This window comes from Arachis hypogaea, chromosome 18 (genome assembly GCF_003086295.3).
Source record: "Arachis hypogaea cultivar Tifrunner chromosome 18, arahy.Tifrunner.gnm2.J5K5, whole genome shotgun sequence".
NCBI lineage: Eukaryota > Viridiplantae > Streptophyta > Magnoliopsida > Fabales > Fabaceae > Arachis > Arachis hypogaea.
In genome coordinates, this window is record NC_092053.1 from 118,944,892 (window position 1) to 118,969,574 (window position 24,683).

The following is a 24,683-nucleotide window of genomic DNA, read 5'->3' on the forward strand; positions in this document are numbered from 1 at the left end:
AATAAAATAAAAATAAAATTAGATAAATAAAAATTGGGTTGCCTCCCAACAAGCGCTTCTTTAATGTCAATAGCTTGACAGTGGGCTCTCATGGAGCCACACAGGTGATCAGGTCAATTTTATAGACTCCCAACACCAAACTTAGAGTTTAGATATGGGAGTTCAACACCAAACTTAGAATTTGACTGTGGGGGCTTTAGTTGACTCTGTACTGAGAGAAGCTTACTGTGCCTCTTTTCCATGTTTACAGAAGGATGACCTTGAGTTTTAAACACAAAGCAGTCCTCATTCAATTGAAGGACTAGTTCACCTCTGTCAATATCAATCACAACTCTTGCTGTGGCTAGGAAGGTTCTTCCAAGGATGATGGATTCATCCTCATCCTTCCCAGTATCTAGGATTATGAAATCAGCAGGGATGTAAAGGCCTTCAACCTTTACTAATATGTCCTCTACTTGTCCATAAGCCTGTTTTCTAGAATTGTCTGTCATCTCTAATGAGATTTTAGCAGCTTGTACCTCAAAGATTCCTAGTTTCTCCATTACAGAGAGTGGCATGAGGTTTATCCCTGACCTAAGGTCACATAGAGCCTTCTCAAAGGTCATGGTGCCTATGGTACAGGGTATTAGGAACTTTCCAGGATCATGTTTCTTCTGAGGCAATCTCAGTTGATCCAATGCATTTAGTTCATTGGTGAACAGGGGAGGTTCATCTCCCCAAGTCTCATTACCAAATAAATTGGCATTCAGCTGCATGATTGCACCAAGGAACTTGGCAACTTGCTCTTTAGTAACATCCTCATTCTCTTCAGAAGAGGAATATTCATCAGAGCTCATGAATGGCATAAGGAGGTTCAATGGAATCTCCATGGTCTCTAGATGAGTCTCAGATTCCTTTGGTTCCTCAGAGGGGAACTCCTTATTAATCACTGGACGTCCCAGGAGGTCTTCCTCCTTGGGATTCATGTCCTCCCCTTCCTCCTTGGATTCGGCCATGATGGTTATATCAATGGCCTTGCACTCTCCTTTTGGATTTTCTTCTGTATTGCTTGGGAGAGTACTAGGAGGGATTTCAGTGATCCTTTTACTCAGCTGGCCCACTTGTGCCTCCAAATTTCTAATGGAGGACCTTGTTTCATTCATGAAACTCAGAGTGGCCTTAGATAAATCAGAGACTAAATTTGCTAAGCTAGATGGATTCTGCTCAGAATTCTCTGTCTGTTGCTGAGTGGATGATGGAAAAGGTTTACTATTGTTAAACCTGTTTCTTCCACCATTATTAAAGCCTTGTTGAGGCTTTTGTTGATCCTTCCATGAGAGATTTGGGTGATTTCTCCATGAGGGATTATAGGTGTTTCCATATGGTTCACCCATGTAATTCACCTCTGCTGTTGCAGGGTTCTCAGGATCATAAGCTTCTTCTTCAGAAGATGCCTCTTGAGTACTGTTGGATGTAGCTTGCATTCTATTCAGACTCTAAGAAATCATATTGACTTGCTGAGTCAATATTTTATTCTGAGCCAATATAGCATTTAGAGTGTCAATTTCAAGAACTCCCTTCTTCTGAGGCGTCCCATTACTCACAGGATTCCTCTCAGAAGTGTACATGAACTGGTTATTAGCAACCATGTCAATGAGTTCTTGAGCTTCTGCAGGCGTTTTCTTTAGGTGAATGGATCCACCTGCAGAAGTATCCAATGACATCTTAGCTAATTCAGACAGACCATCATAGAATATATCCAGGATGGTCCATTCTGAAAGCATGTCAGAAGGACACTTTTTGGTCAGTTGCTTATATCTCTCCCAAGCTTCATAGAGGGATTCGCCTTCTTTCTGTCTGAAGGTTTGAACATCCACTCTAAGCTTACTCAGCTTTTGAGGAGGAAAGAACTTGGCTAAGAAAGCCTTGACCAGCTTATCCCAAGAGTTCAGGCTATCCTTAGGTTGAGAGTCCAACCATATTCTAGCTCTGTCTCTTACAGCAAACGGGAAAAGCATGAGCCTGTAGACTTCAGGATCTACCCTATTGGTCTTAACAGTATCACAGATCTGCAAGAATTCAGTTAAAAATTGAAAAGGATCTTCAGATGGAAGTCCATGAAATTTGCAGTTCTGCTGCATCAGAGAAACTAATTGAGGTTTCAGCTCAAAATTGTTTACTCCAATGGCAGGAATGGAGATGCTTCTTCCATGTAAATTGGAATTAGGTGCAGTAAAGTCACCAAGCATCCTCCTTGCATTATTATTATTTTCGGCTGCCATCTCCTCTTTCTATTCGAAAATTCCTGTAAGGTTGTCTCTGGATTGTTGTATTTTAGCTTCTCTTAGTTTTCTTTTCAGAGTCCTTTCAGGTTCAGGATCTGCTTCAACAAGAATGTTCTTGTCCTTGCTCCTGCTCATATGAAAAAGAAGGGAATAACAAAGAAAATATGGAATCCTCTATGTCACAGTATAGAGATTCTTTTGTGTGAGTAGAAGAAGAAAAGAATGTAATGTAAAGAAAGAGAAGGGAGGAGAATCTAAACACAAGGGTGAGGGGAGCAAAGATATGAGATGAAGAGAAGTGTTAGTAAATAAATAAATAAATAAATAGAAGAAGATGAGGGAGAGGGAATTTCGAAAATTAATTTTGAAAAAGTGTTAATGATTTTCGAAAATTAAGATAAAATTAAAATTAAAATTAAAAATTGAAACAATTAATTAATTAAAAAGAATTTTTGAAAAAGAGGGAGGTATTTTCAAAAATTAGAGAGGGATAGTTAGTTAGGTAGTTTTGAAAAAGATAAGAAACAAACAAAAAATCAATTAGTTAGTTGAAAAAGATTTGAAATTCAATTTTGAAAAGATAAGAAGTTAGAAAAGATATTTGAAAAAGATAGGATAAAAAGATATTTTTGAAAAGATATGATTGAAATTAGTTTTGAAAAAGATTTGATTTTAAAAATCAAAATTAATGACTTGACTCACAAGTAATCACAAGATATGATTCTAGAACTTAAAGTTTGAATCTTTCTTAACAAGCAAGTAACAAACTTGAAATTTTTGAATCAAAACATTAATTTTTGATGATATTTTCGAAAATTATGAAATAAAATTAAGAAAAATATTTTTGAAAAATATTTTTAAAATTTTCGAAAATAAATAAGAGAAATGAAAAAGATTTTATTTTTGAAAAAGATTTTGAAAAAGATAAGATTTTTAAATTGAAAATTTGATTTGACTCATAAAAACAACTAGATTTTAAAAATTTTTGAAAAAGTCAATCCAAATTTTCGAAATTTATGAGTGAAAAAGGGAAAGATATTTTTTTGAATTTTGAATTTTTAATGATGAAAGAGAAAAACATGAAAACGATGCAATGCATGAAAATTTTGGATCTAAACATGTGATGCATGCAAGAACACCATGAATATCAAGATGAACACTAAGAACACTTTGAATGTCAAGATGAACATCAAGAACTTATTTTTTTTGAAAAATTTTCAAGAAAAGAAAACATGCAAGACACCAAACTTAGAAATTTTTCATGTATAGACACTATGAATGCAAGAATGCATATGAAAAACAAGAAAAGACACAAAACAAGAAAATATGAAGATCAAACAAGAAGACTGGCCAAGAACAACTTGAAGATCATGAAGAACACTATGAACGCATGAATTTTCGAAAAATGCAAAAAAAAATTAGAAAAAATGCAATTGATACCAAACTTAAAAATTGACTCAAGACTCAAACAAGAAACACAAAATATTTTTGATTTTTATGGTTTTATAAAATTTTTTTGTATTTTTCGAAAATTATTTGAAAAAGAAAATAAGGATTTCAAAAAATTTTTAATATGAATTCCAGGAATCTTGTGCTCTTTAGTCTAAAGCTCCAATCTGAGGGTTAGACATGGCTTAATAGCCAGCCAAGCTTTAGAAGATACAAATCAGTCATACAACAACAAATTTTATTAGCAACAACTTGCTTGTTCTTGTAATGATGACTTGGGAGCCTCAGTCCAAATGAATTTAGACGTGGCTCTACAGCCAGCCAGGCTTCTACATGCTTCATGAAACACTAGAATTCATTCTTAAAAATTCTGAAGAAAAATATATTTTTAATTTTTTTTTTCGAATATTAATTGGGAAAAACGAAAAAGAAGAAGAAATTTTTGAAAAATTTTTGAAAACTTTTTGAAAATAAAATAAGAAGAAAGTTACCCAATCTGAGCGACATGATGAACCGTTAGTTGTCCAAACTCGAACAATCCCCGGCAACGGCGCCAAAAACTTGGTGCACGAAATTGTGATCCCTGGTAATGGCTCCAAAAACTTGGTGCACTAATCTTAATTCATAATTTGTCACAACTTCGATACAACTAACCAGCAAGTGCACTGGGTCGTCCAAGTAATAAAACCTTACGTGAGTAAGGGTCGATCCCACGGAGATTGTTGGTATGAAGCAAGCTATGGTCATCTTGTAAATCTCAGTCAGTCGGATATCAAATGGTTATGGAGTTTTCGAATAATAATAATAAATAAACAGAAAATAAAGATAGAAATACTTATGTAATTCATTGGTGAGAATTTCAGATAAGCGTATAGAGATGCTTTCGTTCCTCTGAACCTCTGCCTTCCTGCTGTCTTCATCCAATCAGTCTTACTCCTTTCCATGGCAAGCTTTCTGTAAGGGCATCACTGTTGTCAATGGCTACATCCCATCCTCTCTGTGAAAAATGTCCAAATGCTCTGTCACGGCACGGCTGATCATCTGGAGGTTCTCGATCATACTGGAATAGGATTCACCCTCCTTTTGCATCTGTCAGTACGCCCAGCACTCGCGAGTTTGAAGTTCGTCACAGCCATCCCTTCCCAGATCCTACTCGGAATACCACAGACAAGGTTTAAACTTTTTGGATCTCAGGAATGGCCATCCATGGGTTCTAACTTATACCACGAAGATTCTAATATCTCGGACTCGGTCCTCTGTATTAGATATCTAATAGATACTCATTCTAGCTTGTTTGCATGTAGAACGGAAGTGTTTGTCAGGCACGCGTTCATAAGTGAGAATGATGATGAGCGTCACATAATCATCACATTCATCATGTTCTTGAGTGCGAATGGATATCTTAGAAGCGAAATAAGTTGAATTGAATATAAAACAGTAGTACTTTGCATTAAATCATGAGGAACAGCAGAGCTCCACACCTTAATCTGTGGAGTGCAGAAACTCTACCGTTGAAAAATACATAAGTGAAAGGTTCAGGCATGGCCGAATGGCCAGCCCCTATGATCTAAGAACTAGACATCCCAAGATGATCCGAAGATATAAATACAATAGTAAAAAGTCCTATTTATACTAAACTAGTTACTAGGGTTTACAGAAGTAAGTAATTGATGCATAAATCCACTTCCGGGGCCCACTTGGTGTGTTCTTGGGCTGAGCTTGAAGTTTACACGTGCAGAGGCTTCTTTTGGAGTTGAACGCCAAGTTGTAACGTGTTTTGGGCGTTCAACTCTGTTTCGTGACGTGTTTCTGGCGTTTAACTCCAGACTGCAGCGTAGAACTGGCGTTCAACGCCCTTTTGCGTCGTCTAAACTCGGCCAAAGTATGGACTATTATATATTGCTGGAAAGCTCTGGATGTCTAATTTCCAACATAATTGGAAGCGCACCATGTTGAGTTCTGTAGCTCCAGAAAATCCACTTTGAGTGCAGGGAGGTCAGAATCCAACAGCATCAGCAGTCCTTCTTCAACCTCTGAATCTGATTTTTGCTCAAGTCCCTCAATTTCAGCCAGAAAATACCTGAAATCACAGAAAAACACACAAACTCAGAGTAAAGTCCAGAAATGTGAATTTAACATAAAAACTAATAAAAACATCCCTAAGAGTAACTAGATCCTAGTAAAAACATACTAAAAAGAATGCCAAAAAGCGTATAAATTATCCGCTCATCAGTTGTCTTGCAGGTCTTAGTCAGGCGGAATCAGAAGGTTTATGCTTGGAACTTTGTATAAGTACTTGTTATATCAAACATTTGGATGTTAAGTTGAAATAAGGATAGGAATAGAGTTGAGAGTCGGAGTTGCTTGATGAAGGGATTTTTGTTGGTATAGAATTTCACAAATAAATTCTCATTGCAAGTGTAGTTCTAAACCAACAAACAATCCTCAATAAAAAATTTGTTTGTCACAAGTACAAACCCCAATAAAAATAACCGAAGTATTCAAACCTCGGGTCGTCTCTCAAGGAATTGCAGGGAAGTGTACTCAAATTATTGGTTATGGCAAAGTATATTTTGGGGTTTTGGAATAAGAAACAAGAAACTTAAATGACAAGAAAGTAAATGAAACTCAAATGTAAAAAGGTCTTGGCAAGGGTTGATGGTTAAGGATGTTTATCCTTGTTACTAACCACGATAAGATAATTGCAAGGATTAATCCCATTAAGTTATCCGCTAATGAGTAGAGGAAAGTCAAATGAGCTACATCAATCCTAATCCATTAGTCCTAGCCACCTCACTAATAGACTTAGTGAAAGCTAGTGTCAATGGACACCAATTATCAATCACTTGGACATTAGCAAATTAATTTCACCTAAGTTACCATCCCAAGCCAAGAATACAAAAATCTACTCTAACATCCTTCCAAGCATTTTATCAAACACTTGGAAGGCATAAAATGAAAGTAAGATAAAATTGCAAGAAATATAAATCTACAACTACCAATTGCAAGAAATTAACAACAACAAAGCAATTAAACAATAAAAGAAATCAAACATAAATTGTATTAAAGAAAAATAGAAGAAACAAGAGTGCATCAACAACAAAGTAAACAAATACAAAGAGTAAAATACTAAACTAAGAAAGCAAAGGTAAAGGAACAAGAAATTAGAAAGGAAAGGTAAATCAAAGCATGAATTAAACCTAGATCTAAGAAATCCTAATCTACATCTAACCTAATTCTAGAGAGAAGAGAGAGCTTCTCTCTCTAGAAACTAACTAAAGCATGGTGAAAACTACCTATGTGCTTCCCCCCTTTGACTTCTCTTGAATTCTGCATGTAATAGCCTCTGGAATGAGTTAGATTTTGGCCTGGAAAGCTCAGAAATCGCCCAAAGCATTTCCACTTTAATGAGGTCACGTGCGAGCAGCGACGCGTACGCATGGGTCACGCGTACGCGTCGCTTGGCATTTTACTGTCCACGCGTACGCGTCATGTCACGCGTACACGTCACCATGCGACTTCATATTCACACGTGCGCATCTGGTACGCGTGCGCGTCGATGAATGCACTCCAAATCCTTAATTTTTCATGAATTCTCCACTTTGCATGATTTTCTCTTCACTCCTTTGATCCATTCCTAGCCTTTTCAGCCTGAATTCACTAACAAACATATCAAGGCATCTAGTGGAATCAAAGGTGAATTAAAATTAGCAAATTAAAAGCCTAAAAAGTATGTTTTCACACTTAAACACAAATTACGGGAGAATTACAAAACCATGCTATTTCATCAAATAAATGTGAAAAAAGTTGATAACATCTCCTAAATTAAGCACAAGATAAACCACCAAATTGGAGTTTATCAAATCTCCCCACACTTAAACCAAGCATGTCCTCATGCTAAACTAAGAAAGAGACAAGGGTATCAACATTTATTCAATACAAATAAACTACATGCAACCTATCTAAATGTAACTATCTAAATGAATGCAACTACTCAATCAAAACAAATCAAATTCCAAGAAAGCACATATAAGCATAAGGGCTAAAGGTATTAACAACCAAGTCAAACCACAATTGAATTGAGTTATTAAAGATTTTACAAACTTGCAAGAAAAGATATGATCATGGTGAAAACATATAATTGAGCAATCGAACCCTCACCGGATGTGTATCCGCTCTAGTCACTCAAGTGTTTAGAGTTGATTCACTCAATTCTCCTCTAATCATGCTTTCTAGGATTTGTTTTTCATCTAACAATCAACAATTATTTCATGCATGCATACAAATATCATGATGACTTATCCATGGGTTGTAATGGGGTTAAAAGTGAGGTTATATTTGGTCAGGTGGACTAGAATTTGAATCTTTGATTAACCTAAGCTTCCCACCTAACCTATATACACTACAAGAATTTGGCCGATTAGCTACTACAAAAAGAGTCGTAAAATTATCGCTAATCTGACGCAAAATATAATTTGTGGCGGATTAGCTACCGATTAGCAACTAATGGGTTCCTCGCTAATTACAAGTCGCAGATCAGTGACGCAAACATAACAGTCGCTAATTCATCGGAAAGTTTTTTAGCTACCGAATAAATAGTCGCAAATCAATCACTAAAATAAAAGCTAACTCCGTAGAAGAAATGGACTAAACGGTAGTCGCTAATTAGCGACAAACTCTACTATAGCAGATTCATCGCTAAATGCAAGCTAACTTCGTAGACAAAATAAAAAGATTAGTTGACGCTAATTAGCGAGAAATTTTTCCGAACTCAACTCGTCGCAAGTTGTCCGCTAATGTGGTCGCAAATCTGTCACATTTTATAACAAATTTATAGCTAATCTTTGAAAATCCTTAATCAAATTTGTAAGAATTTTGTCGCTAAATCAAAGCTATTTGAAATGATAAAGTAGAGTTATGAATTAGTCGCTAATTTGCTAGGAAATAATATGTAGTCAATTAGTTGCAATACTATCGCAAAACATCATCACAAATTTCTTTTAAAATAGTAACAAAATTGTGCCAATAGGAGACATACATCCATGCTTTTGAAGGGAGAAAATAAGAAAGTATAAAAAATTGATTTTTTTATTGATCTACATAATTATTTACATGCTATAATTATAATTAAAAAAATTACAATTCCATAACAAAACTAATAACTTAATTTACACACTACGAATGTAATGCCAATAAGCCATAACAACCTCTTTGTTTCAAGCTAAAATATGGAGAAAAATGCTTGACCTATTTTTGGCAAATTTATTGAGAAACCATCAATTGAGTGTTGAATACCTCATCAGTTCTGCAGATTACAAAAAAGCAACACAAATCAATAGAAAAATGGGAAATTTTTTGTCCATACATGAGGTCATAGAACTATAAGCCAACCTAACCCATGATGCAAAATTTTACAAACAAATTCATAGAAGATCACCAAAGAAGTAGCAAGAAATTCAACAAAAAAGATAAGAAAAAAATTCATAATCATAAATAATCCAGCAACAGTCAAAATCAAAGGCACTGCACTACACATCATCATGTGATTCTTGTTTGCATGCAAAAGAAATTAATCAAGATAGACCGAAAATTACTTTCCCATGCATAACATCTAAGCCATGTCAAAAAAGCCAACAATAGAATGGTTAGAACTTGATATTTAACTAAATTTTTAAAAAAATTACTATAAAGTTCAAAAGAACATACTTTACAGTGTCCATAGCTGCCAAAACTTCATTCATAAGGCCAATTCTCTTGTCTGTACGTTGTAATCCTTCCTTAGACAACTTCTGCATTTTACTGATGATAAATGTCTGCTCCCACAAAATGCAACATTAAGTTCAGGGAATCTTATAAAATTAATTCAAGTTTTTTAGTATGGTTAACAATCCAAACTATTAGCTTATGAATGAATTTCTTAAAAAATAAAGTTATATCCATTACCACCTCAGTACATTAATGCAAAGAAACTAGAGAATAAAAGATATGCAGAGAGGAACAGAAGCAGTATACTGTAATAAGATAAGAGTGTATTTTAACTAATAGATTCAAAGCAGTGTAGGGGTAAAACAAACTAGAGAAACCAGGTGAACTCCTGTACCTGTAATGGAAACATAAGGACTAGTATCAAAGTGCCCAAAAAGGAAGCAACACCTAGTTGTTGATAAAGAAGAACCATGGCAATGGTAATGCAGAACGGAGCTGACCACAAAGTATGAAGTGACTGGCATATTTGCTGTTTGGGTAAAAAAAAATCCAGACCTTAATTGCAAAACAGTAGTATTAAAACATCAAACATATTCAGAGAATGTTTGTGGCACAAGAATATAGAAAATGCATAAACCCTGGAATTAAGCTACAGTAGTACAGTGACTAAATTGATCACAAGCTAACCTGTCTAATGACATCATTAAGACCAGGACAGAGGCCTCCACAGGTAACAATTGCAGCCTTTACTTCTTTTGGTTTATAATATATCTTTTTCTGCAACCCAGTTCGATGAACCCTAAAATGAGTTCAATATCTCTCAGCATATATGCTAATCTTACAAGAAGACTTAAAAAGATATTGAAACCAAAAAGTATATGTAAGCAACTATTTGGTAAAAGAAATTTATCCAAATCTGGTGAAAGCAACACAAAGTCCCAATCATGATAAATAAAAATAGTAAAAGAAATTGGCAACAAGGCAGTATTTATTTAATGATGAATATAGAGTGCAAAAAGCCAATTATTCTTTTTTGAAGTTAAAAGACAAAAATCAGATATTTATTCCATAGTAGTAGCATGATTTCTTTTTTACTAAAATGTTAATTAAAATAAAAAATTAGACTGACAGAGAACAATGAAGAACATAATACCTTCTTTTTATTTTTGGTCTGAGCTGGTTGATTAGTTTTAACAATTTCTTCTATAATTTCAAAATATTACAAACTTAACTATAATAGCATCAACACATAATGAACAATAATGTTTTGATAGTTATAAAATAACGAAGAAGTTTACAGCAACTTCTTCATTTAAAAAATCACCGGAAGCAGAATTATAACCAGAAGATGCTCCTCCATTTACAGCAACTTGACTTAAAAAATGAGCAGCAGTTACTCCTTTTGTGCAATAACACATGCATTTTCACAAACACATGGAGAGCAACAACAACAAAAAGGAGGAATGATAAGTACCTTGAGTTATTTGGATGCTGACCTGAAATTAGCACAATCAGCCGTACCAAGCCACCATTTTTGAAGTTAGTTCTTCATCCCTGCAATGATCAAGGAAAATAATTAAACAAAATTAAAAACAGACAATGGCTTCCTTAAATTAGATCAGGCCATTTCAAAAGCCAATACACATTCAGAAATAAAACACATTCAAAAGCTAAAACCTCCAAATTAACCGGGACAACAGCGGCATCAATTCTAACAATACTCCAGTAACAGCGGCATCAGAAGTCCCAACAACAGTGACCAACCATGGTTGCAGCAAAATAGAGAGTTCAAATTCAATGGGGTCGAAAATGGAAACGAATTCAATGGAATTGAAAACAGAGATAGCTTACAATGAAATAACCAAGCAGTAACAACAGAGTTTTCGGGCAGCTCCAGTGGCGGTAGTAGCTCCACCAAAAATTAAACAAAACAGGGTAATGGAACGGCAGCAGCTCCGAGAAGGTATAGCTCGACGGCGGAGGCACGGCGGCGCAGCCTCTAGCAGTGGCGACAGAATGCGCGACAGTGGCCGTGACTTCGCACAGCACAACGGCGACGGGACTCCCTCTGGCGGCAGTTCCCGCGACAGCTTCGTTCGTCACTTCTCCTCTCTCGCAGCTTCGGTCTCTCGCTTCCTCTGGCGCGCATGCTTTCCCTCCCTATGCGAACAGCGACGGCAACAGCGTGGAGTACGGTGGCATGGCGCAACGGTAGCGGTGAAACGGGCCTGATGAAGACAGAACGGTGACGGCGAAACTGACAGCGGCAAGGCGCGGCGGCGACGACATCTTCCTCTCTCACAGGCTTGTGCGTCGCTCTCTCACTCCCTCCGTGACGGCACAGCGGCAGCGAGGTGGTAGTGATGCCCACCGCACCGTCTCCGTTTCTCTCTCTTCCCTCTTCTCCCTATCTTCTTCCTTCTTCCCCGATCCCCCCTCTTCTTTCTTTTCCCTTTCTTTCTTTTTTTCCCCTTCTTCCCTGATTCCTTTTCCCCCTTCTTTCTTATTTTTCATGTGTGCGCGCGGCGGTGAGAAGAGATGTGAGGGTTAGGGTTTGAGTGAAATTAGAGTTTCTGATTTTCCATTAGAATTAAAAATTAGATATTTTATAAAAAAATTTAGATATAATAGATATTTAGGTAAAATTAAAAGGTAGAATAATAATTTTAAAAATATTATTTATTAATATATTAATGAGTTGAAATAATTATATTTAATTTAAATTATAAAATAAACAAATTAATTATACTTTATAAATTATTGTTTAAATTTGAAATATCAATTATCATTTAATTTTATTTTTTTTCATTACTAAAATTTGATTTTAAATTATATAAAATTAGCAGCTCAACGGGCACTATCGTACCTGTTCAGCTACGTTTCTATTATTTTTAAGAGATTAATTTTTATATTTTTATTTTTAAAATTATAAATTTAATAAAATAATTTAAACATTAAGAATAAAAAAATTAAAGCAAAAATATTTTTTAAAAATTATTTAACTTTTAGAATGTATAAGATTTATAAATTTAAATTAAATAAGATATTAAAAAATTTCATTATGTTGTTATTATGTGTAAAAAAAATTAAAATAAAGATTTAAAAATATTATTTACAAATTAAATATTTATAAATTATATTAGATTTATTTATTTATTTTTAACAGTATTTAATTCAAGGTTCAAAAAATCGGACCGGTCATTAAACCGCTCTAGTCACTGGTTCACTGGTTCACTGGTCTAACCGGTCCACAGAGAAAGTTCACAGAAAAAAGAACAGAAATCTAAGTTAACAGAGGATCAAGTTCCTGTTTCTTCATGTTTCTTATACTAAAGAAGATGAGCAGAGGCGAAGAACAAAGAAGATAAGCAGAGGACGAGTCACTCACCTGGGGTCGATGGAGGGCTACTGGTGTTGAGGACCACGCGACGATGAAGACGATGAGAGGGCTACTGGTGTTGACAAGATGAAGACGATGGAGATGCAGGGCTACTGGGCAGGGAACCAGGCGACGATGGAGGGCTACTGGGGCTGAGGACCAGGCAACGGCGGTGGCGCTGACAACCCGAGACCGCGGCGACGATGGAGGGCGACTGGGCGGCTAGGGTTCACTGATTCACTCACTGTGAGACTAAGAGAGTGAGATGAATGGGGTCAGGGGAAGAAGGGGGTGGGGTGCTCCACGAGCGGGTCGAGTCGGGTGACATTTTTTAATTTTTTTTTAAAACAATAAAAACGGCATCGTTTAGCAGAACCGGCCGGTCACCGGTTCGGCCCAACTGGCCGGTTTTCGGTCGGTTCACCAGTTTTCCAACGGTTCTTCCTACTGCAGTTTTTAGGGGAGGATTGGACCGTTTGCATCGCCGGTTCGCAGTTAAACCAATCGAACCGCCCAGTCCGATCCGATTTTCAGAACCTTAATTTAATTTGAATCAGAGATAAAAAAATTATATTCAAAGTATTTTTTATTTTTGTGCATAATTCTAATTGATAAAAAATATTTTTAAAATTTTATTATTCAATTTTTAAAATTATGTTTAATTTTATTACTTTTTTAAAATATTAATTTATATTTTTTGTGTCCTTTATATCTCAATCAAATAATCTTTTGCTATTTGTCAAACGAATAATATTAAATTAATTAATTTTTAAAATTTCGCAATATATTTTAGAAAATTAATAAATGGTAAATTCAGTGCTCTCCATAAGAAAATGTCAAATTCAGTACTCTAAATAATTAATAGTTTAAAAAATTAGCATACTAATATTTTAAGGAACACTTGATAGGTATGAATTTTCTTGTATGCTTTATATGCCAATTAAATAACATAGTCAATATGTCAAACAAATAATATTATAAAGGACAAAATTAATAAACCTTTTTGTAATGTGATTTATTTATTTTAGTTTAATTTAAAAATAAGTATTTATGTACTCAAATTTTAAAGATAATATTCTACATAATTAAAAATTTAGAAAATTAATAAAAAAATTATCCCATAAAACAGTTTAAAAAGAATAGTGTTAAAAAAAATATTTATAAAATTTTTTATCCCATCATTGATAAACAGTTAAATATAGACATGTCAAAAAAATAAATAAAAAATACATCTTAGGTATAGAGAAATTACTGAAAATAAGGATTGAGTAAGTAAACTAAAGAAAAAAAATTGTAACTCCAGCTGAGGAAGGTAAAGGAGGATGATGGAAGCAATTCAATTAAGGATGTCGAAGAAAGGAGAAGAGAGACATCAATAGAAATACAAAAATGGTAATTTTTTTTTAAGAAATTACAACAAAAACTCTAATAGAATAATTAGAGTGAAACTAAACTGCTGATAGTACAATATACTCACAACAAAAACAGTACAAACTAAAATTAACATAAAACTAAACAAAATATAATTTAATTGAATATCTCAAAATATGATAAAATCTACCAAAAATTACTTATAACTACTGATGATGATTGAACACTTCCTTTTATCATAATTATTCTTTTCTTTTTTTCGTACATGGCTCGAAAACTAACATTTAACATAGTTATCATCTATTTTAAGAAACTATCTAAAAAGTTATTCAAATGTTGAAAATGTTAAAGTTGAGCAAGAGAAGTAAATAAAATTAGAGAAATAATGAAAAATTAATCAGGACATATTGAAATGCATTAGGTTTATTAGGGTCATTTGCCCAAATAAAAAGGTAACGGTAAAAAGAAAAAAGAAAAATTAAGTGATAATTATATTTTTGACCAATTTTTAAAATGACAGTTATATTATTTAGAGATAATAATAATTATACATGTATAAAGAATAAAAAGATAAAAGGATAGTGTATAATATGATGAGATGATATAATCAAAATATAAATTAATAATTTTAAAAAATAATAAAATTAAAGATAATTAAAGATATTTAAGATAAAATTGAAGTAATACATTTTTTTATCTATTAGAATTATGGATAAATAAAAAAATACTTTGCATATAAATTTTTAAATTTGCTTCTAATTAAATAGGATTGAGAAAATAAATAAAATTTAATAACATTTATAAGTAACTAATCTTTAAATAATATTAGTAAGTGTTTATATTGATTTAGTTACACATAATAACAACTTTATATTTTTTTTAATCTTATTTTTTAATTTAAATTTATTTGTTTTAAAGATTTTACATGTTAAATAATTAAATATATTTTATCTTTTTCATAATTTATTTACAATTATTAATATTTAATTTATAATTTTAAAAAAAATATATAAAATTAATTTCTTAAACTTAATAGAAAAAGTGGCTGAATAGGCACGATAGTGCCGGATGAGCCGCTAATTAAGGTAATGACAAAATAAGGACTAACATTTTTCTGACAAATTAGTAACAACATAAAATAAGCGAGAAAAGTCTATCAGTTGTTAAACGGTCGCTAATTCCTCACTAAATAAGCTTTTGATTAGTGACTCAATTGCGACTAGTTACTTCTAAAATTTTCTCGATTAGCTTTGGATTTGTTATAACTTTGCGACTGATTTTCAACGAGGTTAGCGAGTAATTTGCTACAAAATAGGTAGGATATAGCTTTTGCTTTGCGACAAGATTGCAGTTGCCAAGTCACTCGCTAAATTAAACTTGCGACAACTTAGCGACAAATGTATTTCGCCCGCTAATCAGCGACTTGAAATCAGCGAACGAAGTGTGTCAGTTGTTAAACGGTCGCAAATTTCTCGCTACTTAGGTCATAGGCGCTCAATATCCGTATTTCCACTTTAGCGACTAATTAGCAAGGAACACTTTCCTAGCTGAATGATATATCCGGTGCGACGAGTTAGCGACGACTATTTTCTGTCGCTACCCTAATTTTGAATTTTGCAATATTATGCGACAAATTAGCGAGAAACGAATTGCTCGCTAAAAATAAAAACTTTCGCGATAAATTAGCTAGGAATTTGTCCATCGCAGAATGCATTTCAAGTTTTTGTGACGGATTAGCTAGGGATATTGTTCCTCACTAATTAGCCTTTTCACACAAAGTTTATTTAGCGACAAACTAGTGTATGAATTGTTTCTCGCTAATTGTATAGCAAACACTTGCGACGGAATAGTGACAATAATATCCCTCGCTACTTTACTTTTATTCGATTGAACTCCTAAGTGACTGATTTGCTAGAATATTGTCACTCGCTAATTAATTTGCGAGAAATTAGCGAGGAAATTTTCCTCGCTCTTTTTTTAGCTACAAAAGTCAATCTGCGAGAAACAAACTTACTTGTAAATCTCTCGCTAATTAGTCGTTTTTCTCAAGTTCGGGTATTTTGTGACCGCTCATTAATTTTGTCGTTAGTGCGTCACTAATTCCTCACAAGTTAGTGATGGATTAGTGACAAAAAATATTTCTCGCAAAAATTCGTCGCTAATTTGTCAAATTCTTGTAGTGATAGCAACCTATACAATTCTAAACAAACCTAACTACCCATCCTTCACTTATTCACATACTAATGCATTCTCTTTTTTTATCACGTTTCATATGCATTGATTATTATTAGACTTTACTTTGGGGCATTTTGTCCCCTCTTTATTTCTTTCTTTTTCTTTTTCTTTTCTTTCTATTTTTTTGATATTTTCTTTATTTTGTACATATATATATATATATATATATATATATATATTACTTTTTGCAATAAAATATATACAAAAGTACCAATACATATGGTTTTACATTTAATTAACACATGAGTATGTACCCAATTCCCAATATTTTCAATAGAAATACAAAACTACCATTTTACCTCAACCAATGTCCGAAGTTTTCCCACACTTGAATGATACATACACTCACTAGCCTAAGCTAATCAAAGATCCAAATAAGGGTCATTTATTATTTTTCACTTTAAGGATTGTAATGTGCTAAAATTAAGAACAAAGTGGGTTAATCATAGGCTCAAAGTTGGCTAACAATGGAAGATAAAAGGTAAGGCTATTTGGGTAAGTGAGGTATTTGAAACAATGGCCTCAATCATATAAATGCATATATACATGGAATAATGGACATAAAGAATCAAACAAATCAAGGATTACAATCATAGAAAGAGAATAATGCACACAAGAAGGAAAATGGTGGTTATAAGATGTAACCACACAATTAGGCTCAAATCTCACATGCTTGTGTTTTTAGCTCAAAACATGTTCCACAAGATATAATTCAAGAAAGTTCAATTAAAAAAATTTTTACTCAAATCAATTGGGGTGTCAATGCCCTATAGATGAATTTCTTGAAAGATTTCATTATTTTGACTAAGCTTATTATGTATATATATGCAAAATAAGAAAATGCAAGTAAAAATTCTAAAAGTCCTACAAATGAAATGTAAAAGTGTTGGGATTAGAAATTTGTCACCCAAAAATGCCGACTGGTCGGACAACCTCCCCACACTTAAAAGTTTGCACCGTCCTCGGTACATTCAAAGATAAGCAAGGGGTTACGGCGACTACACGGATTGCCACCTTCAGCTGGTGGATCAACCGGCTATTGCGTGTTCTTTCTTCCCCTTCCATTTTTGCTTATAATGACTCATCCTGAAAATAGAATATAGGATAGTAAGAAAAGTAAATGCCAAAGCAAGGAAGCATATATTGTTGGAATGAGGTAAATCACTAGAATTGAGTGAGTGAATTAGTGTGACATCAATGAAGAGTAGTGTGTGAATTCTAAATTGGGCGCCGTTTAGAACACATACATTAGCATAGAGAGCTATGTCACAATTACACAAAAGGAACATGCACTTCACTCATTCTAGTGTGCTTGAAATACTTCAAAATAACTTGTAGGTTAAGACAACCAAAAAGTAGTGAAGAAGCATAAAAGCATTCAAGCAAAAATCAAGCAGTTGTGAATTGGATAATGAATGGACATTGATTTGACGCGTAAGTAAACTTAGCGAACCAATTGAAATGTAAAGCTCACACATCAAACAATGACACATATTGAAGTTTGTTTGCAACACCTAAGTGACATGAGGGTGAAAGACATGGGTGCTATAGAACTTAGGAAAAAGAAGATAAAAGTGAAAATCAATCATATAGCAAGCATGGTTCACAAGGCTTTACAAAGTTCAAAAATATGTCACTAGGTAAGCTTTCAATCCAATCTCACAATTCCAAAATCTCAATGCATGAAATAGGTGATGTAAATAAGGGTCAATCATAAACAATCATCACCTAACAAAAATACATTGATAATATACAATGGCCTAATCACAAATAATGAAATCAAATTACATGATGGCTAGCTACAACATGCAATTCGAAAGATATAGAGAGCTTGAAGGCAATGACACATGTACTTGGTATTCACAAAGGTTAAGCATTAAGACTCAAAACCAAGTAACAAAATTGTAACCTCAACAAAGAATCTAACAATGAATAACAAAAACAATTATGCTAAAATAGCATCAAGTTAATAATAAGCAGCAATAAACAACAAAGAAAATTAATAATCTAACACTTATAATGAAAACCGGAAAAATAAACATAAATCAAACTAACTAAATAACTAACTAACTAAATAACTAACTAATTAACTAAAACAAATGGTGATAGATAGTGCTTGGTAGTGTTGGATGATGGTTGAAGGATGAAAAGAAAAGAGAAGAAGAGAGAAGAAGGAAAGAAATGGAGAGAGGAGAAGAAAAGAAGAGTGGTGAAACAGGGCAATCCACGCATATACGTCGGGTGATGCGTAAGCATGGGTAGGTGAAATGGGCGCTATTCATATCCTGGGTCGAGCTAGGCAATCGGGCAGACTAAAGACACAAGTGACCGACCTCTTCAGGTTGGGTCGCTGACATTAGGATTTTTGCCATTAAAGAATGTCATAAAAACAGTCGCGTTGTAGATATAGTCTCTAAACCGACAGAAATCCCTTCGTACAAATGTTTTGGTTGTCACAAGTAACAAATCCCTTTGAAATTGATAACCGAGTATTCAAACCTCGGGTCGTCTTCTCAAGGAATTGCAGGGAAGTATGTTCTTATTATTGGTTATGAAGATTGTAAATTGGGGGTTTTGGAAGTTTGGGCAATGCGCACAGGTATATTTTTGAGCAATAAAAATAAATAAATAACTGTAAAATAAACTCTTGGCAAGGTATGAGAACCGAAAATCCTGTCCTTGTTATCCTTATCAGATGTGATGAGAATTGGAATTTAATCCCACTTAGTTAAATCAAGTGGACTAATTAGCTTGATTCTCAAGTACTAGTCAACTCCTGTGGAGAGACTAGTGTTAGAGCAATCCTAGCTAAAGCAAAATCAGCCAATTTCAACCACTCCTGAGTTTGACAACTCAAGTGTTACCAATTACCTAACCAAAGCCAAAAGGGAAGAAAGTCTACTTGAATGAAAATAATTTGGATAAACACAGAGCATTAATAAATTAAAGAGAGCAATCATAAGTCTGAAATACCTCAAATAACATTAATTCAAAGAGTAATCTGTAACATAGAAGAATTCATAAATAAAATTGGGAAAATAATAAAAGTAAAGAACCTGGGATTGAGAGCTACTCCTAAAACTAAGAGAAATCCTAAATCCTAATCCTAAGAGAGAGGAGAGAACCTCTCTCTCTAAAAACTACATCTACTCCTAAAATTGTGAATATGAGAGCCTCCCTATGAATGGATGCAGTCCCCCACTTTATAGCCTTCAATTCGTGTTTTCTGGGCCGCAAACTGGGTCAAAAATAGTCCAGAATTCGCTGGTTTCGAATTTTGCCACGCTGGATTTTTGTCACTGCGACGTGGCCGCATGAATCACGCGGTCGCGTCGCCTAGCGTCAGGGGAACTATAGTATATTATATATCAAATCGAAGCCCCGGACGTTAGCTTTCCAACGCAACTAGAACCACGTCGTTTGGACCTCTATAGCTAAAGTTATAGCCGTTTGAGTGCAGAGAGGTCAGGCTGGACAACTTAGCAATTTCTCCAACTTCTTGCATTCCTTCCATTTTTGCATGCTTTCTTCCCATCCTCCAAGCCATTCCTGTCTTATAATATCTGAAAACACTTAACACACATATCAAGGCATCTAATGGTAATAAGAGAAGATTAATAATAAGCAAATATAAGTCCAAAGAAGCATGTTTTCAGTCAAAGCACATAATTAGGAAGGAAATATAAAACCATGCAAATAGTATGAATAAGTGGGTAAAGAGTTAATAAAAACCACTCAATTGAGCACAAGATAAACCATGAAATAGTGGTTTATCAGTCGCCATCGACCTCTTCTCAAAGAGTTCGGCCAAATCACCATAGAAGCCCAAAGCGGGCCCAAACGAAGGAACACAGCCCAATCTAAAGGCAGTCAAAGCCTAGAAAGATAAAGGTGGTTCCCCTTAAAGATAATATGATTTCACTTAAAGATAAGATAAGATATCTAACTTATCTCAAAGAAAGGTCACACCCCGCTACTATAAATACACTGGAGCACCCAGGTATAACTCATACTCTAATTCTACACAAAACCCTGCATAAAGCACGTGCTAACTTAAGCATCGGAGTCTCTTGTAGGGGTAGACTATTTCACAAAATAGATTGAGGCAGAGCTCCTAGCTAATGCCACCGCTCAAAGAAGTTGGAAATTTCTATACAGGAACATCATTACAAGGTTCGGGGTCCCTTACTCCATCACCACAGATAATGGCACCCAATTTACTAACACGGGTTTCAGGAACTTGGTAGCTGACTTGAAAATAAAGCACCAATTAACATCCATAGAACACTAACAAGCCAACAGACAGGCAGAAGCTGCCAACAAAGTCATACTAGCTGAGTTAAAACGGAGACTACAGGACGCAAAGGGAGCTTGAGCCGAAGAGCTCCCACAAGTCCTATGGGCATATCGGACAACTCCGCACTCCACCACAGGAGAGTCACCCTTCCGACTTGCTTACGGAATGGAGGCAATGATCCCAGTAGAGATAGAGGAAGGATCCCCAAAATGATCCTCTACAATAAAGAGGCCAACTCCCAAAATCAAAGGGAACAGCTCGACCTACTTCCAGAAGTCCGAGAAAAAGCTCGGATTAGAGAGGAAGCGTTAAAATGTCAAATGACTTCAAGGTATAACTAGAGGGTAGTTCAGCGAAGCTTCACCAACAATGATCTCATCCTAATCCGAAATGACATCGGAGCACGACGATCAGGAGAAGGGAAGCTAGCGGCTAACTGGAAAGGACCTTATCGAGTTGTAGAGGTACTGGGAAAAGGCTACTACAAGGTGTCCGACCTCAAGGGACAAGAGCTACCAAGGTCATGGCATGCCTGTAACTTAAGAAGGTACTATAGTTAGAAAGTAATAAAGATCTTAGGTCAAGGTGCACTCTTTTTCCTGAAAAGGTTTTTTAATGAGGCGCCAGACCAAGATCTACAAAATTACCTGATTTAAAAGGGTAAGCACTCATATGTATATATTCTTGTCTATATATTCTTGTATATAAAGTTTTTCAGATTCCCTAAAAAGTTTTCCTACTAAGACGCATTAATCTGAGCACCAAAATTTGTCGTCCGATTATAAAGAGGTCTACAAGGTGAAAGCGATAAAAACAGATTAATGCAAGAAGTTATAAAAAGTAATCCATAGAAAGCGGCCTGACGAGGTCTGACTAAAAATGGACTACTAAAAATAACTTAGCTTGGACCGACAAGAGAAGTCGGACCAACGAAAACTTAGCTTGGATTGACAAGAGAAGTCGGACCAACGAAAACATAGCTTGGACCGACAAGAGAAGTCGGACCAACGAAAACTTAGCTTGGACCGACAAGAAAAGTCGGACCAACGAAAACTTAGTTTGGACTGACAAAGAGAAGTCGGACTAACAAAAACTTAAGAAGGACCGACAAGAGAAGTCGGACCAATGAAAAGCGTGCGCTAAAAGGGACACAGCTTTGCCCAAAAAGGCCACGACTCCATGACAAGGCTATCAAAATTATTCGGACTAACTAAAAAGGTTCTACGAGAACACTAAAAAGTTGTCGGACAAGATGGCCTAAGGATCACCTCGCCCAAACAGAAGATAGACAAAAACAAATGATCAAAAAGAAGTCAGACAGCAAAGTACCAACACTCTTTAAAGATCCTCAAAGGTTGCAAAAGGCATGAACAACACATCGGAGAATTATATCCATCAAAATAAAATATTAAAAGACTTAAAAGGCTGCCTAAGTGGCAGCTTTGGAGTTTAAAAGTGTTTTGTTTTTCCAAAATAAAGTTGCATATAAGCAACTAAAGTCAAGAGAAGTCTACCATATAAAAAGTTACAAAAAACAGAGTTTAAAAAACCCACAAGTCGGGCTATACAAATCAACAAGAAATCATAAGGGGTCCAAAGTCTTCCCAGTAGTGGCATCCGTGGCTGAAGGAGGAGGAACGGTCTTCAAGGGGGTGGCATCCACAGTCCCATCCTCTCGATTGAGAATTTGAACATCAGGATCAGATTCGGGATGGTCGACCTCAGCTGAAGGAGTTGAAGAAGTTGTGGTGGCAGAAGCTTTGGCTGGCGGCACAGGAGGAGGTCTGTCATCTTCATGTCTGGGATAGGCACTATCTTGCCGTCCTCCACCACATTATCCAAGCTGAAGAGAGTCAGGTCGAGCTCAGGGGCAAGAACTCGGACCTGTGCCTTTAAATTTTCATAAGCACCCGTCACAGTATCTACCAGATGACCCTGGAGATCGGCGTAATCCGCTCAGGCAGAATCAAGCCTCTCCCTAAACTCCAAAGCTCGGCATAAGTGCGGGTGTAGCTCTCCTTATAGTTTTACGTCATCTCTCCAGCCAGATTATAGCCGCCTCAGCAGCAGTAGCCCGCGACTTCTCCATCTCTAAATCCAGCTCTAGCTTAGCCACCCTGGCATCTAGTTCGTCCTTCAATCCCTTAATTCTGTTGAACTCCGATTTGGCATCCTCCATGAAAGCTTTAGTTGCATGGACCGGAGAACTCTGGACCGTACAAAACAAAGCTGCACCCATATAAGCCATCCGGACACTATTACTAGTGATAAAATCCAAGTGATGAAGGATGGATACATCGTCCAAGATGGCCATAAGGAGCAATCTGATTGTCAACAAACCCCACAGCATCAAAATCAAGGGCATTTAATTCATTGGGAGTAACAGTTTTTTGCTTTTTTGGAGGAGGACCAGTAGTAGGAGAGGAGGCAGCATCAGAAGTCGGTTGGAGAGGGTCGGAAGGAACTAAACAAACCTGGGGTGTTGGAATAATCTTCCTCGGCCCAGAAGTGTCCGAAGTCGGCTTCTTCGGAGGAACTTGAGTAGATCCTTCTCCAGAAGCCTTCACTGAGATGTTTTGAGCAGCTGTTGCTTTCTTAGCCCTACGGAAGTGTTTCATGGAGTCCATAGATTTCACCATCTCTGCAAAAACAGAAACCAAGAAAAGAAGTCACAAACAGAAAGAGGCAAAATTCAACCACAAAGTAAAACTATAAGAAAAGAAGTTGGTCAATACCCAATTCAGCACAAAAAAGGGAAGGATCTCCTAGAAACTTCTTCATGTCAAGATGAGGGGCTCCCCCCAGTTCTCCTCTAATACATTCACAAAGGCCTGTCCGACCTCATCCAGACTCTCCCAAGAGTACTTAGTCACTACTACATTTTCTTGCCAACATAAGGGGAAGGCGGGCTCATTGTTTTCATCTAAGAAAAAAGGGTAAACACCCTCAACAGCTCAAATCTTGAAGTAGTAATTCTTAAAGTCCCTAAAGGACTCATCATACATAGAAAAAATTTTCTTTCCTTAAGTAGCTCGGAAAGAAACCCAAGAAGCTTTCTTCTTAGCTGCCCCAGGCTTTGTCAACATAAAGAGATACAGAAAGAGATTTACGGTGGGATGGATACCCAATTCCTAACACAGCAGTTGGAAGATCTTTACGAAACCCAATGAGTTCGGATGGAGCTGAGAAGGGGCTACATTGCAAGACCACAACAGCTCGGTCTCGAAAGAAGTAAAAGGGATGGTGATATTCAACTGACAAAAAAAGTAGTCATAAGTATAGAAAAAAGGTCGTTCCCCTTGAGTCAAAGAAGGAAAACAAACCCTCTCCTCAGGGTCAGGGGACACTAACTCATACTTCTTCTCCTCGTCCCTGTCGCTACAAATCCTATGGAATCTCCTAAGTTTTGCACATTATTCGGGGTCAGTTACAGTCACACACATGAGAACTATCGAATCCAGCCAATCGGCCATACCAGCAGGAACTCTCGAAGACATTGCGATGATATTCTTTCATGAAGACATAGGCCAACTATCCCTACAGTAAGAAAAAGAAAAAAGAGGGGTCACTACCAAGCAACTCGGGCAAATAGGAAACAACTCGAACAATAACAAAAGTAAGAAAATGAGTGTCAGATGTGGCAACAAAAAAGGAAACCCCAAGACTTACACTAAAATCCAGGGTCACCCTTTGGAGGCAACAACGGGACTAAGAACTCAGAAAAAGAGGACAACGCAAAACCCTAAAACCACTCAAAAATGAAAACCTAAGCACCAGCATCTCTTCATCCAAACAGTAAAAACCATCACCATCATAAGACCATGCCAAAAACATCAAAAAGCTACAACCTTTTTCCACCAACAGTTCCTCATCGAGCTACAGCCTTTTCTACCAAACAGTTCAATCAAAAACTATGTATAAAAAGAGACAGGAACAGCGGCAAAGCAAAGCAAGATTCCCAAAAAGAACGCATTTTTCTCAA

At 35.7% G+C, this 24,683-nt stretch overlaps 1 non-coding gene across 1 annotated transcript; it reads left to right on the forward strand.

The window, feature by feature from the left end:
• The first annotated feature begins 1,757 nt into the window (after nucleotides 1-1,757).
• Nucleotides 1,758-1,865, forward strand: LOC112774477 (small nucleolar RNA R71). The gene has a single exon (XR_003188966.1). It is a non-coding gene; the product is annotated as a small nucleolar RNA R71 (small nucleolar RNA).
• The last annotated feature ends 22,818 nt before the right edge of the window (nucleotides 1,866-24,683 follow it).